Genomic DNA, 14,995 nt, shown 5'->3' with positions numbered 1-14,995 from the left:
TTGAGCCGGTTAATTCCCATCAATATTGCGGTTTGAGTAAATGTAACTAAATCTGGTGATCAAACACTGTGAAACTTAGATCTATTTAGGGGGATCATAAATAAAACAGAAAGAAAGAGGAATTATTCCAACATAACTGGAAAACAGGAGAGAAAGAAAGTAAAAAGATATATTTGTAAATAAGAATGCTGAAGAAAAAATTAACTAGGCTGCAAATGGCTAGTGACAAAAAGTGGAAGGCTTCGCCAGTATATAAAACATCTTAGCTCTGCCTAGCTCTGGGTCCTTCCCCCACCACATACATTGCAGGGAAGTGGATAAAAGTCTTAAGGATGAGGTGAGGATAACAGCACATCATTTCTGCACATATTTTGGGAATGCTTATCACAAGCTCAAAAGAGGAAGATGACAGTCTATAAATCACAATACAGTTGTTAATAAAGAACAAGAATAAGAAAAACCAAGTATTATTAAGCCAAATGAGGCAGGAAGAGGACAATTAGTTTGTGAAGCAAAAGAGAAAGGCCCCAGAATGAATGCCAAACAGGGAAAGAATGAATACAGGGCTACAGCCCGGCTGCTAGAAGGAACCCTATGTGCAGTGTAGAGTTCTAAGCAGAAAGACACGTCCAAAGAGGAATTTCGAGAAGTCAAAAATGGCAACAGCACATGACTAAGTAAGAGACTTAATTCAGGAGGCAGACGGTAGATGGAATATATAGTAGAAATCCAACTATGACAGGAAGACACTCCAGCACAGTGGTACACAGACCAGGACAGGGATGGCAGTAGAGACAAAAATGAAGTGATGTGATGGGCATTACAAATAAAACATCAACAGGATTTGGTAACTACCCAGAAGAGACCAAGGCCAAACAAGAAAGGTAACGGTTTAAAAGCTGAAAAATAAAGACATCACTTACCTAAAAAGGACAATTCTAGGTCTAGCCAAGAGGAGGCTGTGGAGGGCTGGGAGGAAGTAAGCACAGATGCACGTCCCGGCAATAGTGAAACTAAAGCTCAAGACAAGAGGGATGTGTAGATTTGGAGGACCATAGCAACAGAAGGGAGAGCTGACTCTGAGAGGGCAGGTTTCCTTTACTCAAAACCGGCTGAGTATCTAATAAGCCAAAAAGTCAGGCTGAAAAGACACTATCTGTAGTATCAAAGATCTTAAAAAGTAATGGAAAGAAGAGAAGGTGTTGTGAACAGCTTCATATACTGGTTAGTAGACTGCTTCATTTTCTTCTAGATTTACTTTCGTATGATAACCAAGAAAGATGAGCCATTAAAGTAAAGTTAAAAATATGTACAGCAAGCAGAGAAGGCCAGTAACTGAGCAGGCAGGAATGTGTGCTACTTCTTATATCAGAACTTGGTGGGACTTGAGAAAATAACTATGACCTATTACCTGCCATACCTTGGAAGTTTATCGTCTACCTCTGTTTATGAAGACCTGACTGGATGACTTTTTCATTACAGTGGGTTTTTTTTTCTTTCTTAGAGAAATGACTGCTCCCCAGAGCTAAAGAACAAAAACAAAAACAAACAGGTAACAGTAAGATTGAGAAATCCTTGTGTGTTAAGTTCCCTGAAATTCTTCTGCAAACTTTCAATTAATAATGCAGAGTACCTTGGAAATACAAAGAAAAAGCAGTGGTACCTCAGAGATATACTGAGAACATTATACACATTATAAAATTAAGAAATATCATGCATTACAGAAGAATCTAGCATATTGCAAAACACACACACACACACACACACACATATTAATTCTATTTCAGCTCAAGCATCCCTTCTTCAGGAAGCCTTCCCAGATGGCGATGCACAGACAAAACCCCCCTCTTAAACACTCTTACTGCATCACATAACTCTACTTTGTAGCACTTAACACACTATATTTTTACATTTATCTGTCCAACTCCATAAGAGTACAAATTCTGCATGAATGTATATTAGAGGAACCATACCTATTTTCACTCATCACTGTAAGCCTGGTGATACACATGCTCAAGAAATATTTGTTTAATAAATGAAAGAGAATGAGCACAAAAAGCTTTTGAAAGGGCCTTAGCTGAAGAGGTAGGGTACTTCTCACTTTCTGCTTCATACAATTCTTTACTTCTTAAAACAAACATACTTCCAATATAGTCAGGGGAAAAAACAAATTTTAAAACCAAAGTGCAGCTATACCTCAGCCATATTAAAATCCTTACTAAAGAGAGGACTTGTATGTCAAAAGACATTCATATTTCAAAAAAATTATCTCCAACAGATCTATCTAGGACTATTCAAATTTGGAAGCTGAAATTTAAGAAACACCAATGAGAAACTAGGGGCAAACACTTTCTGCTCTCAAAAAATATTAGTAAGAATTCATCTTTCAAAGGAATTTATCTTCCTATACTGGAATGTCTTTTGTACCTCCGAGATTTTACAAAAGCCATTCTCTGCCCAAACCACTCTCCTCAAGCCCCAACCACTAATTTCCAAGCTCTCTTGGCATTCAGACTTCAGCTTCAGTGTCATCCCAGAGACCTTCCCTGATTACCTCATAATCCTATATAAAGTAGGTTTTCCCCAATCCCTCATCTAATACCATGTTCATTTCCTTCAGTGTATAAATCAATTTGTAAGTGTTTGCTGACTTACATGATTTTTATCTCTCTCACCAGAGAATAATCTTTAAGAAACAATACTAAGCATATTCAGAGCACCTTTGAAATTTATTCAAGTAATTCATTCAGAAGGATATGTTCTGAGGTAGCATTCCAGGAGCTGGGAATATACACATGAATAAAGAGACCCAAAACGCTTGTCCTCGGTAGATTACACTCCAGAGGACAGAGACAGACAAAGGCAATAAATAAGCAATACTGTAGTTTGTTCGGGGAAAAGTGCTAGGGAGAAAAACAGAGCAGAGGAAGGTGAATGGGAAGTGTGGTGGGAGAGGTGTGATTTTAAATAGGGCAGCTGAGGTGGGCCTCACTTAAGCAGACACCAAGGGAATCAAAACATGAAGGAAACAGGAGCAAGACAGGCAGACATCTGGGGGAAATCATGGCAGGCAAATGCAACAGGCACTGCAAAGATCTCAAGGAGGGAGCACGTCCGGCACATTCTGAGAACTGCCAAGACCAAGGTAGCATGAGAATAAAGTGAATGAGGAAGGGAAAATAATGAATGGGGTTCAGTAGGTGAGAGACCCAGATTGGACATCCTGCATATAAGGGCAATGGCTTTTACTGTAACTCAAATGAGGACCCATTTGAGAGCTCTGAGTGGAGACAGGACATTTTCTGACAAACATTAAAGAACTAACTACTCTGGCTGTGTTGAGAATAAACAGCAAGGGTAAAAGTGGGAGACCAGTTCAGAGTTGCAGTAAGCTAGGTGAGAGATGATAATGGCCTAGATCAGAGTGATGGCAGTTCAGTGGGGAGTAGACAACTTCACATGCATTTTAGGGAATAGTAAGTTTCCTGATAGAAGAGATACGGGGAATGTGAGAACACAGGCGTCAACAATGATTCCAAGGTGTCAGCCCTGACAACTGGAAGAACAGGATTTGTCATCAACTGATTTGGGGGAAAACTGATAACAAAGCTAAAGGAAGATCGAGTTACATTTTACATACATTAAATGTATAAATAAAATGTTATTAAGCTTCACCAGGCTTCCATTTCAAATGAAATCATATTAATACGAAAACCCAAAGATCCTGTTCTTACCTCAAGATACCTAAGTAGGACCTCCTGACCAACTCCCAGAAGATATACACAAACCACCCTCCAAACTCATCCCTAGACACACACACACACACACACACACACACACACACGCACGGTTCGTGCCCAGACTTGACAAAACAATTCACAGAAACAGCTCCTTCACTTTCTGCTCCAACACCTCTCCAACTGCTTCAATCCAAAGTAAAAGGCAAGCAACCAATCCAAAAATTTCATCCAACACTGTTAGCCAAAACAAAATCTGAGCACATCAACCCATGCAAATAAATGCCCATACAGTTGGGTCACAACCCACCATGATCTCAGCCAAACCTGTACAAAAGAATTACAGATGGGGGTCCTAAGGAAACGCATTTCTCATAACCATCCCACAAAATTCAAATTCGTTTGAGATTAGAACCCTACCTCCCACCATTTCAACAAGAGTCTTAGGGTTTACAGCAGGTCTGAGAAACAAGGTCCTTAGAAACATGTAAAGAAGTCACTTGCAAAGGTAACTGTTTCTGTGGCTGGTGGGGGTAAAGCTCTAAAAATATCTTACCCTTATGGCTCTAACATCAATAGTAGTCACCATGTATCAGCACCACCAGTGTCAAACCAATCCTAGATCCAGACATACAATTACTAAAACACGTAAGCCACATCCCTGGCTGCAGGCAGAGAAGAGAAACAAACCAGGACCAAGTGTGCCCACAAGCTTGCTTTCTTTCTTTCTTTTTAAAAATTTTTTTTAATGTTTATTTATTTTTGAGAGAGAGAGAGGGAGACAGAGCATGAGCGGGGGAGGAGCAGAGAGAGAGGGAGACACAGAATCCGAAGCAGACTCCAGGCTCCCAGCTGTCAGCACAGAGACTGACGTGGGGCTCAAACTCACGGACCGTGAGATCATGACCCAAGCCAAAGTTGGACGCTTAAACGACTGAGCCACCCAGGCACCCCTCCCACAAGCTTTCTTGATTCAGAAATCCTACTATTCTTTATGGGAACATCTATGAGGAAGAGGGGATACAACCACATGGGCACCAAAATAACTTTCCTAGAGAAACATTTAAATCACTACTTTTCCAAATCGTGGCTCTCAAATTCCAAAGATATCAAAAATTCTCACAGTGGATTTCAAAGCCAGTCAGGAGCTGAACTCATGTTCCCTGACACTTCTCACAGATTATCTTGCATAGTCTCTCTTTGTGCCCACACAAGTCTCTACGTTTTTATCTCCCACATCCAGACTTTTGTTTCCCAGTTTTTAATCACTCTTTAAACTTCACCTGCTCCTCTAAGTCCTCTAATTAAGCAGAGCCTAATCTAGATGTATACTCACCCCCACAGAGCCTGCAAGATTTCCTCTATTACTACCAGATGTGTTTGAGTATACTTGTACAGGCCTGTAGGCACAGGAATAGACACAGAGCTGGTCAATCATTATGGCGCTTTCCTTTAAATTATAAAATCGTCAAGGGATACCAAATCATTACATTACCAAATGTGTCTCTGGAGCACCAAGCACTAATCTGAATACACAACGCTTTAGGAAGATGGTCTCCACATACCTCATGTGCACCCCAGAGTTCAAGTCACCTACTCAGAAGAAAAGGGAGCAAATATGGCTCTGGATACCTTTTCAGCTGTTGTCATCATTCGTTTAATGTACACTCAGCTCCAAAGAGTGGAAATGGAAATGGTCAGTGAGTTAAGTAGGTACTCACTTAAGTGGGCAGAAAGAGGTGAGTAAGGGGGAAAAAAACAAAAGACTAGCTTTGAAATATTTCCACAGTACCCCCTTTTCCTGGGAACACAGAAACCAGAATAACTAGATCTCAAGTTATACAGCCCACCAGATAGGATGCAAGGCAGATGCTGACACATCATGAAAACAAAACTGAACAAAACAAAACTTGCCTTGAAAGCACCAGCCATATTCTGAGATCATAGTTAAATGGGCAAAGCGTAAGGCACTTCTCAGGACTCCAGGTGCTAAGCTCAGAGAAAAGTGCGATGGTGACACTAGCTTCTTTTCTTACTGTTATTTTCAGCAGTAACAAAGTAACACACATAGGGAAATCAAAAGGGGAAATCCAGTTCAAATCAGACAACAGATCAAACCATTGTCAGATTTTCAGAGTATACTCCTCTGTAAATTGGATGAACATTACAGAGACTAGTACACCAGAGAATTCAAAAGCAAAATCTGTTCACAACATGTACTTTAACAACTAGCTTCCAAAAGTGAATTTCAATTTTAGTCTTGCCCATACAGAACTGTCTGATAAGTAATTCTTTCTTCTAAAATACTGTCACAACCAAGTCAGGAATATCACAGTAAAAGCAGGAAGAAAAGGCACTGAAACCACCTCCCTCCTAAGATGGGGCCAAAAATGTCTCCAGCTAGCTGCCCAAGACAAACACAAACAAACAAACAAACAAACAAAAAACATTGAAGAGCTGGAAACTAGGTGATTATTTATGAAAAACCTACTAACTCTGTAATTACCCCCTCATGATGTACGAAAATGGGACATTAGCTGGTCCTAACAACAATCAATTCTTCAAAACGAACTGTGTATCTTAACCTTCCAACTAGTACACATACTTCTCGGATTCAGAGTTCTAGATAACGACAATAAACTAGATAATCTAACACTAAAAATTTCAATTACTGTTATTCTATTAGGTTTGGAAGTGGAAAAACAAGGCGTGAAAAGACATGGATAGGCTTCCTGGGGTCGTGCACCACCTTCTTTGGTGGGAAAGCACCCTATCCCCCTGCAGCCTTCCTGGGTCGTAGCCTTCCAGATAACTCTCCTCTCCAGAATAATCAGACTGGTGGAGTTACAAATCATCTCTCGGGCTGCAACTGTCCTTTATAAAAGGAAATCTTCAATGTCTTTGACCTTGAGTCAAGTGGCACACCCATCAGATATAAGGCACTGGTAACATGTGAAGAAATAAACTATTTTGGCTTCTTCTTTGTGATTAGTATGGAACATACACACACAAAGAGAGAGACACGTGGGGCGCCTGGGTGGCTCAGAAGCTTAGGCATCCGACTTGGGCTCAGGTTATGATCTCGTGCTTTGCGGGTTTGAGCCCCATGTCGGGCTCTGTGCTGACAGCTCAGAGCCTGGAGTCCACTTCGGATTCTGTGTCTCCCTCTCTCTCTGCCCCTCCCCAACTCACTCTCTTCTCTCTCTAAATAAACATTAAAAAAAAAAAAAAGAAAAATTTAAAAAAAGAGAAATGAACACAGACCCTCCAGAAGTAAAGAGAACAGGGAAAAATGATAAACCAAAGGAATAAAGGCGGCTATATCCTAAAGTACACTCAAGCAGACTCTGAAATTTATCCAAATGTGTGGCTCACTGCCTAAACCAACATATACATCTGGTAATAATAAACAGTGATAAGTCATAAACAAAAAGGGCTTTCTTAATTCACACACTCTACAAACTACTGGTAACATTAAAATTTACATAAAGCACTATCAAACAATATGTGTAAAATAGATTTTTTAAGATAGCATTAGTATTTCAATTTACATTACTAATAAGTGAAAAACTGGTATTTTACTGTTTGGTCTTCAAAAACAGAGAATCCAGTATCTTTGATTTGACCAAGTTACAAATCTGTTTTCAGTAGACACAGAAAACATATTGCCTCTGTTTAACGCAAAGGACAAAAAAGATCATCACTGCAAATCATAATGTTTGGGTTCATGATGAAAACAGGAAACAGACAGGCTGCCCAGGTATAATTATGGTTATAGTGTAATGTGCCTTCAGGTTCAGCCAAGAATTAAAGCTCAGTGAAGAGTAAGCAGAATTTACTTGCCTCTACCTTGCTACAGAAGGCAACTTTTAATAATACTTCCAGCAACATGTTACATAACTAACAGTAAACAACATCTGATTCAAACCTCATTAGTAACAACATTCTGCCACTGTCTCTCACTGAAATTAAGAGCTGACTTTGCCAGAGGGGAAAGAAATGCAGCACATATCAATCTACCCATTTCTGTGGCGCCTACCGAGGTGAACCAGACGAGTAGATAATACCAGCAAATCTGCACGTATTCTACAAAAATATTTTATTCTTTTTTCAGTCCACTGCTGACTTTCCTTTTTACCACACTGTATCATATGGATGCATTTAAAATCTAAAAGAAAAGTCAGTTGAGAATGTTCACCTAACTTTTGTTGCCGATCTCAGCTATTTCAAACCTGAAAGGAATGGAAGGATAAATAATGAATGAAATTTTATAACAAAGATACAGGGTAACAGTCATGCGATAAAAACACCCATGTGAAAAAGAAAGGCACACTGACCAAGGGATCTGCAATAGAGAGGGAATATAGATCTACAAACAAACAAAACAAAAATTACAATTTAAAACTCTAAAACGTATTATGCACCACTTTTGTGAAGGTTATATTTTGGTAAATTGTCTCTTATGACGTGTGCATTCTTGTCATTTTGGGGTTCCCCACAGAGGGAAAAAATAGTTACCAAAGAAGGAGTAAAAGAAAAAAAAGAAAGTTGTACAAATCTGTAAAATAATCCCTTACTTACTGACTCTGGAACACACTAATTTCACAACAGTATCCTGATCAATACCAAACTGTCGCACTGTGTCTAAGAACTGTTTTGCCTACAACGGCCACTTCCATATTGACACCTTGCAGAAATCTTAGAACTCCTTTCAATTAAAATTGAAAACTAACTCGCTCCGGGCAATTCGAGTCCTCTTAAGGAAATTCAAGCGCTCTATTTAAAAAGAACTTAAATAATTTTTAAAACAACAACCCAAGCATCCTTTACTCTCAACTTCTGTGAGGCCAAGCCACGACCTCCACCTACCCAGCCTGTTGCTAGATAAGAGCACTTTAGGCAGTGCTAGGCAACAGGCATGATGTGACAAACCCAACCAGACTTCAAAACTTTTTCCACAGAAAGATAAGGTAAACAAGATATACTTAGCACCACACCCATTTAAACGCACAAGCAGCCAGGAATGTTCCCCCCCCCCTCGCCCCCCCACCACCCCAACAACTCTAGACCTCCAGCTGGTCAGGAAACAATGTCTCTGCAATCAAGATAGCGATCTGGCCCAGGGTGTTCAGGCATTCCTCACCTCCAGGCTGGCCTACAGCTCCATTCTCCAATGCCATCAAAACCAGAATTGGAACATTTTGTTAGGAATCGGGCAAACGTCCAAATACCCGGACTATCCTCGCCCCAGTTCTTTTTTGCAACCAAAATCTGTTTTGGCTACTGAGCATGCTCCGACTTAAGACAGGCGCCACATGGGAGTTTTCAAAGCTTAGGCTCCAAACTCCACGTAATAACAGCAGCTGAAAGGGGAAGAGAGGAAAACGGGCGGGGGAGGGGGAGAGCCCGGAATATGAATTTGAGTACTGATATTAAAGTGAAAGACCGGGCAGAGGCTGAATGTGCAAACAGGCACGGCTTGGCGTTCTCCTTGCAGCAATGCAGAAGTTAACACGAAGGTGAAGGAATCTTTGCAATGGTGAAAACTGGCACAGCAACGGGCAGAAACCAAGTCTAACCACCAGCTGAGTGCAGTAGCAGGACACAAGTGCCCAGAGTGTAATTCCCACCGATAAGCGTGGATCCTTATCTTTGAAACACAAAGCGACGGCGGCACGGATTCATCAAGCCATTGGACAGCTTTGCAGTGTAGCAAGCAGACCGGACGGCTCGACCGAGCACGGCGATCCTACCAGGGGTGTGACTGAGGGTGGTGCTTAGATGAGGTAGAACAAACCGCTCCTCTGGACACAAGCAGCGCCGGGATTTCCCCCCCCCGCCCCCCCCCCGCTCCTCCTCCGCCTCGAGGGCGTCCCGAGCGCCTCCCTCCACAGTCCGGGCGGCTACGGCGGCGCAGGAACAAGGCCAGCCACGGGACGCCCCCGGCCGCTGCACGGCCTCCGCAGCGGGGCGGGCCGCCCCATCCCCGGCCGCCCGAACCTCTGCAGGCCGGGAGTCGGCCTACCTCTCCCGCCCCGCAGGCCCGGACGGTTTCCGTTCCGCCCGCGGCCCAGCGCCCCCACCTCGGCCGGAGTCCAGCCACTCGGGCCTGAGGGCGAGCTGCGTCGCGGAAGAAGCTGCAGCCCCCGGTCCGGCTCGCCCGCTCGCCCGCCCTGGGCCCCACACTCACTCACCCGCCGGCTGGACGCACTCCCCCGGCGCCGTCGCTGCGCTTTCCCTCAGTGCAACTTTATTAGCAGCTCGGCCGCGAGACACGCGCACGGCGCCCGCTCGCCCAGGACCCGGATGAGGGAGGGAAGGAGCCGGGGAGGACGCCGCTGGGGTCTGCGCATGCGCGTCAGGGGTCGAATGACCGCTGCGGTGCCCGAGGGAAGGAAGCCTCCGCGCCTGGCTCCGCTCGGCCAACTCCAGCTTCCGATCCGCCGGAGGCTCTTGCGGCAATGGCCAGCCCCCGAGTGGGAGTCGGTCAGCTCCCACCGCCACAACGGCCACTAGTAGTCTCCACTCACCAAAGCAGCCCAGAAGATAACAAAATAAAACTATTGCCCTCGATAGGGACAATTGCGGATTTTCTCAACTGCAAAAACTGTTAAAAAAAAAAAAATCTTCCGACACAAGTTTGCTGCTTTCATTGATTTTTAAAGTAACTATATAAATCTAGGTGAAGAGAGTCCTCTTGACTTAGATCTTTCTATGAAAACTAGCTTCAAAACAAACTTGAGAACAGTTTCTTACTCAAGGCAGCCCTGAATCACCTCCCATTTGGAAATCTTGGAGCCTCTACTTTCCCAACCCCTTTTGAGTGGCTGAACTTGGAGTTCCCCGAAGTAGGACCGTCCATGTTGGGAGATCAACCCCAGTAGTTCGGGATACACACGCCCTTCTGGACAGGTGAGGCCAGTGAGGTGCACAGAAGTCACCAGTAGGCTGGCATCTCTCCAATCCGCCTCCTGGGACAAGAATCTAAGTCTCTTTCTTAGTCATTGGGGCTCTTCTCATTGTTCTTTCCCTCAAAATTCCCCAAAGCGGCAGCATTTACCAGACTATGATGATGGCACTACCTAGGGCACCCATGTGGAAGAGTACTAGTGAAGAAAGACTTTTAAATGTTCTTATTTTAAGAGGTCAATACTGGTTTTCCAATACTCCACCATAGGTTACTTTTTAAAGAATTAATCTAAGTAAAAATCAAAATTGGAGTCCTTTCCAAATCCTCTCCCTCATAGCCTAATCCAATCCATCATGAAATCTTATTGACTCTACCTTCAAAATATATGCCAAATCTGACCATTTCTCACTGCCTCTATTATCACCTCTGTGGCCTGAGCCAGCGTCATCTCACACAAATGAGCAGCTGCTATTTTGCTCAGGGCCCAGCAGTTTGTTTCCACGGTGAGAAGACAAAGTAAATGTTGCCGAAGTCTCTGCATGAGGGGTGGCCAATCTCGAATGGGACAGAGGCCTGGTGAGGAAGTGTAGTGGGCCAGGGTGGGGACCCAGAGAGTGCCTGTTCTGATCAAAGGGACAGCTGCTGTTCCACTCCAGCCGACCACCACTGTAGGGAAACAGAATAAGGGCCAGTGTTGGCAGATCGTCGGATTTTTCAAAAACAGTTGGAAATCTGGATTTTAATGCAAAAAAAAAAAATCTCTGTTATCTAAAAGCTTAGCCACTTCTCTCATTCTTTCTCACTTCTTCTCCCTTTCTTAGACACGCTGGAGGCCAATTCTCTCCAAGCCAAGCAAAACAAATCCATGGTCCTGATTTAGTCCTATTGACCATTGGTTTGCAGTCTCGGGTCTACATCTTAAACCTCTTTACTACACCATAAATTTTGTGAAAGTAACGTCTGTGTACTTTAACTCTTTGTCACACTCACTGATTATTTGTTGGCAATTCAGAAGTTTCCAGCCCTTGGAAGGCACATATTTCTGGAGCCTGCATGGGTTTACAACTCCCAGAAGTGCCTATAACCCTGCCTTGGAGGGTGCCTTTTTTTTCCCTCAGAACTGATGTTTGCAGAGTGTTTTGTTGAACATTGTAAGACATAACAATTTGGTTTAAACATTTTGTACACTAGAGCCATTCCTCACTTCAAACAGCTAGTAAAATCTTCCCCCAAACTGTTGGCCATCTTACAGTCACTGCACATTATATAAGGAACAATTTGTGATTGCAGGATTCCTATTAATGCTCACATTTGTAACCTTAAAGCCAACAGTTGTGTTTCCTGAACCATGTACACACCTACTGATCACAGCAACCAGACTCCAACGTCTCCAAGTTGCTATGTGAGCCCAGCTTAGGTCTGAAGTGGAAAGAGATGATACCATAGAAGAAGGAATGGATGGGGCGCCTGGGTGGCTCAGTCGGCTAAGTGTCCGACTTCAGCTCAGGTCACGATCTCGCGGTCTGCGAGTTCGAGCCCCACGTCAGGCTCTGGGCTGATGGCTCAGAGCCTGGAGCCTGCTTCCGATTCTGTGCCTCCCTCTCTCTCTCCCCGTCCCCCGTTCATGCTCTGTCTCTCTCTGTCTCAAAAATAAATAAATGTTAAAAAAAATTAAAAAAAAAAAAAGAAGGAATGGAAACTTGAACGGCACAAAAATGCCTCCCAAAGGACTGAGAAATTACCTAGGCTCAAAGGGTATAGAAAATCAGACAGATCGCTAAATATCTAGATAGTTGAAAAGATTATCAAACGGGGAATGAACAGGCACACCAGAGCCATAGGAATGGAATAAGGAAGTTCCTGTTTTTAACTATCAAATGGATTCTAAAAACAAATGTAGAATGGGATGATCTGAACAAATAGACGTAGTCTCAATGGGGCATCACAATAGATAAACTGATTTAGCATTCCCCCATGAGAGCAGATAAAAGCAGCTTCAAACTTCAATCTTACTATACTTGCAGAGAAAGCTATTTGTGGATAATTTAGACCAGTGCTTCTCAACCAGAGGCGACTGTCCCATCCCAGGGGAATATTTGACAATATTTGAAAACAACCATGACTGTCACCTACAGGAGGGTGGTGCTAATGGCATCTACAGGGTAGAGGCCAGGGAAGCTGCTAATTTCTCTGCGATATACAGGACAGCCTCCTTCTACCAAGAGTTATCCCTCCAAAATGTCACTACATACAAAAAGGTTTTGTGTGTTATTTTTTTTAATGTTTTAAAGTTTATTTATTTATTTACTTTGAGAGAGAAAGAGAGAGCACACGAGTTAGGTAGGGTCAGAGAGAGAGACAGAGGGAGAGAGAATTCCAAGCAGTCTCCACTCTATCAGCACAGAGCCTAACAGGGGCTTCAACTCACAAACCGTGAGACGATGACCTAAGCCAAGAGTCTGATGCATAACCGACTGAGCTACCCAGGCGCGGCTATATGTATTGTTTTAAGCCCCAGATAGGTTTTCTTTAATTGGGGTTGATGTTTAGGGAGAAAATGGGCCCTTTGCTTGAATTTTTCTAATAAATAAATAAAAATAATTGCTTTAATTATTCATTAGGTGAAAACAATCAGCCAGAATGTTTAGTTCATGACCTATTCCCACCTTGAATTTTCCAGAACCAAAAGGGAAGTAATGTTCAGGAAATAGGGGACCACATATGGAACATGAAGAACTGGAATCATTAATTCAGTGTTTCCCTATTTTTAATTTTTAACTGAAGGGTAATTGAGGCCAACTGATTTTGGTGCCAATATCCTTAATAAATATGTCATTTCCATGCTTTGCTACAGCTCAGAAGATTCTCCCTAAATGCCCAACGCACACCCACTAGAATTGGAAGAACGTGATAGTGTTTCGAGGAGTCACCCGGCATAAAAGGATCAGTGAATGACCACAGAGATGCAAAGGGTCCCACCTCATAGCCACCTCCGAGACACTCACTTCCTCCGACAGTCATGGCAAGTGGACCTCAGAGGAAGAAATGCCTGAGTTTCAGTGACTCCTCTGGACAGTGTCCTGGAAATGATAAAGCTTCCTCTCCAAGTTCTGTATGTTCTTCAACGGACAGACTAGCCCCACCCCCAAGCCTTCATACTGGAAACGGTGCAGGAGGCAGAGCTAAGTGGAGAAAAGTGCCGAGAAGCATGAGATCTCGAAGAAACAGTGTGCAAAATTCCGAGAGAGAAGAAAAAAATCATCACACAAAGTTTCCCAAATAAACTTCATGTTACAGAGCTAAGGTTCTGTGTGAACCAGAGAATACACTAAAGTGATTTTATTCAACATTTGAAAGGATTTTTTCCAGGGGTGCCAGGGTGGCTCAGTCAGTTAAGCAACTAGCTCTTGATTTCGGCTCAGGTCATGATCCACAGTCTTGAGATCAAGCCCCACATCTGTCTCTGTGTTGAGAAGGGATCCTGCTTGAAATTCTCTCTCTCTCTCTCTCTCTCTCTCTGTGTGTGTGTCCCTCCCCTGTTTGTGCTCGTGCTCTTTCTCTCGCTCTCAAAATAAACCAATATTTTTTAAAAAGGACTTTTTTCCAGTAAAATTTGAGTGTTGTGTGGTGAAATGATCCCTTAATAGTCCACAGACCCTTCATTTTCACAACTCAGATGTTGAGAGTCTTCATATACTGAAAAAAAGAAAAGTAAAATTAAAAAAAAAAAAATGACAACTGCCTCACGGAAAGCCCAGGAATCTCCAGGTCATAGACCCCTTGAAGCTTCAGGGACCGGATGTGAGAAACTCTGTGACTCCCCCAGCCCCTGGAATGAATATGCACATTTTTGTGTATATACCTACCTACACATTTTCTGCAGAAAAAGTCCATAGTTTTCATCAGCTTCTCAGAAGCTTGCCTGATCCCCAAATGCTTGCAGATGCTTAAAGCACCGGTGACTTTATGTGCGGTGCAAATTTAATGTGTCCATTTTAAGTTCTCTTCTCTTCTTTTTTTCAGAGCAACATAATTGGGAGATTCCTCTCTAGGGAAGACCGCTTGATGCAGAGTGTAGGAACCTGGCTTGCCTGTCTCCAGCCATCTGCTACATTAAAGAAGGCCTCCTATGGCTGGAATCCAAAACACAAAATTAAAAGGGTTGCTTGCACCCAGCGTCGTAAAACAAAGAGGCTTTCTAAAGCAGGGCTTGGAGGGAACACTCATTTCTTCCTGACTTAAACAGCATCTGTTCCTCCTGACGGCAAACGCCCTCCAAGTTAACCCGATGGAACGCCACAGTTCTACGTTCTCAATTTTCATCCTCAGAGACATAGTCTCAGATGAG

At 43.0% G+C, this 14,995-nt stretch overlaps 1 protein-coding gene and 1 long non-coding RNA gene across 3 annotated transcripts in view; one reads left to right on the top strand and one right to left on the bottom strand.

Annotated features, from left to right (window-relative positions):
* The window catches only part of SMAD5 (SMAD family member 5), a 51,066-nt gene extending 40,871 nt beyond the window's left edge, over window positions 1–10,195 (bottom strand). The window contains exon 1 of one of the 2 annotated variants that reach the window (XM_045489757.1): window positions 9,932–10,195. The gene's annotated coding sequence lies outside the window, so the exon portion shown is untranslated. Of the gene's footprint in view, window positions 1–8,880; window positions 9,499–9,931 lie in introns of those variants that run through there. The other variant, XM_045489768.1, reaches the window with a different exon arrangement.
* Window positions 10,196–10,347: 152 nt separating this feature from the next.
* LOC123604087 lies at window positions 10,348–13,968 on the top strand. Its single transcript, XR_006715216.1, has 2 exons — window positions 10,348–10,649; window positions 13,502–13,968. It is a non-coding gene; the product is annotated as an uncharacterized LOC123604087 (long non-coding RNA).
* The last annotated feature ends 1,027 nt before the right edge of the window (window positions 13,969–14,995 follow it).

This window comes from Leopardus geoffroyi, chromosome A1, assembly GCF_018350155.1.
Source record: "Leopardus geoffroyi isolate Oge1 chromosome A1, O.geoffroyi_Oge1_pat1.0, whole genome shotgun sequence".
In the NCBI taxonomy this organism is placed as follows: domain Eukaryota; kingdom Metazoa; phylum Chordata; class Mammalia; order Carnivora; family Felidae; genus Leopardus; species Leopardus geoffroyi.
The sequence above is the reverse complement of the archived record's forward strand: the minus strand, read 5'-3'. Positions and strand labels throughout refer to the sequence as shown.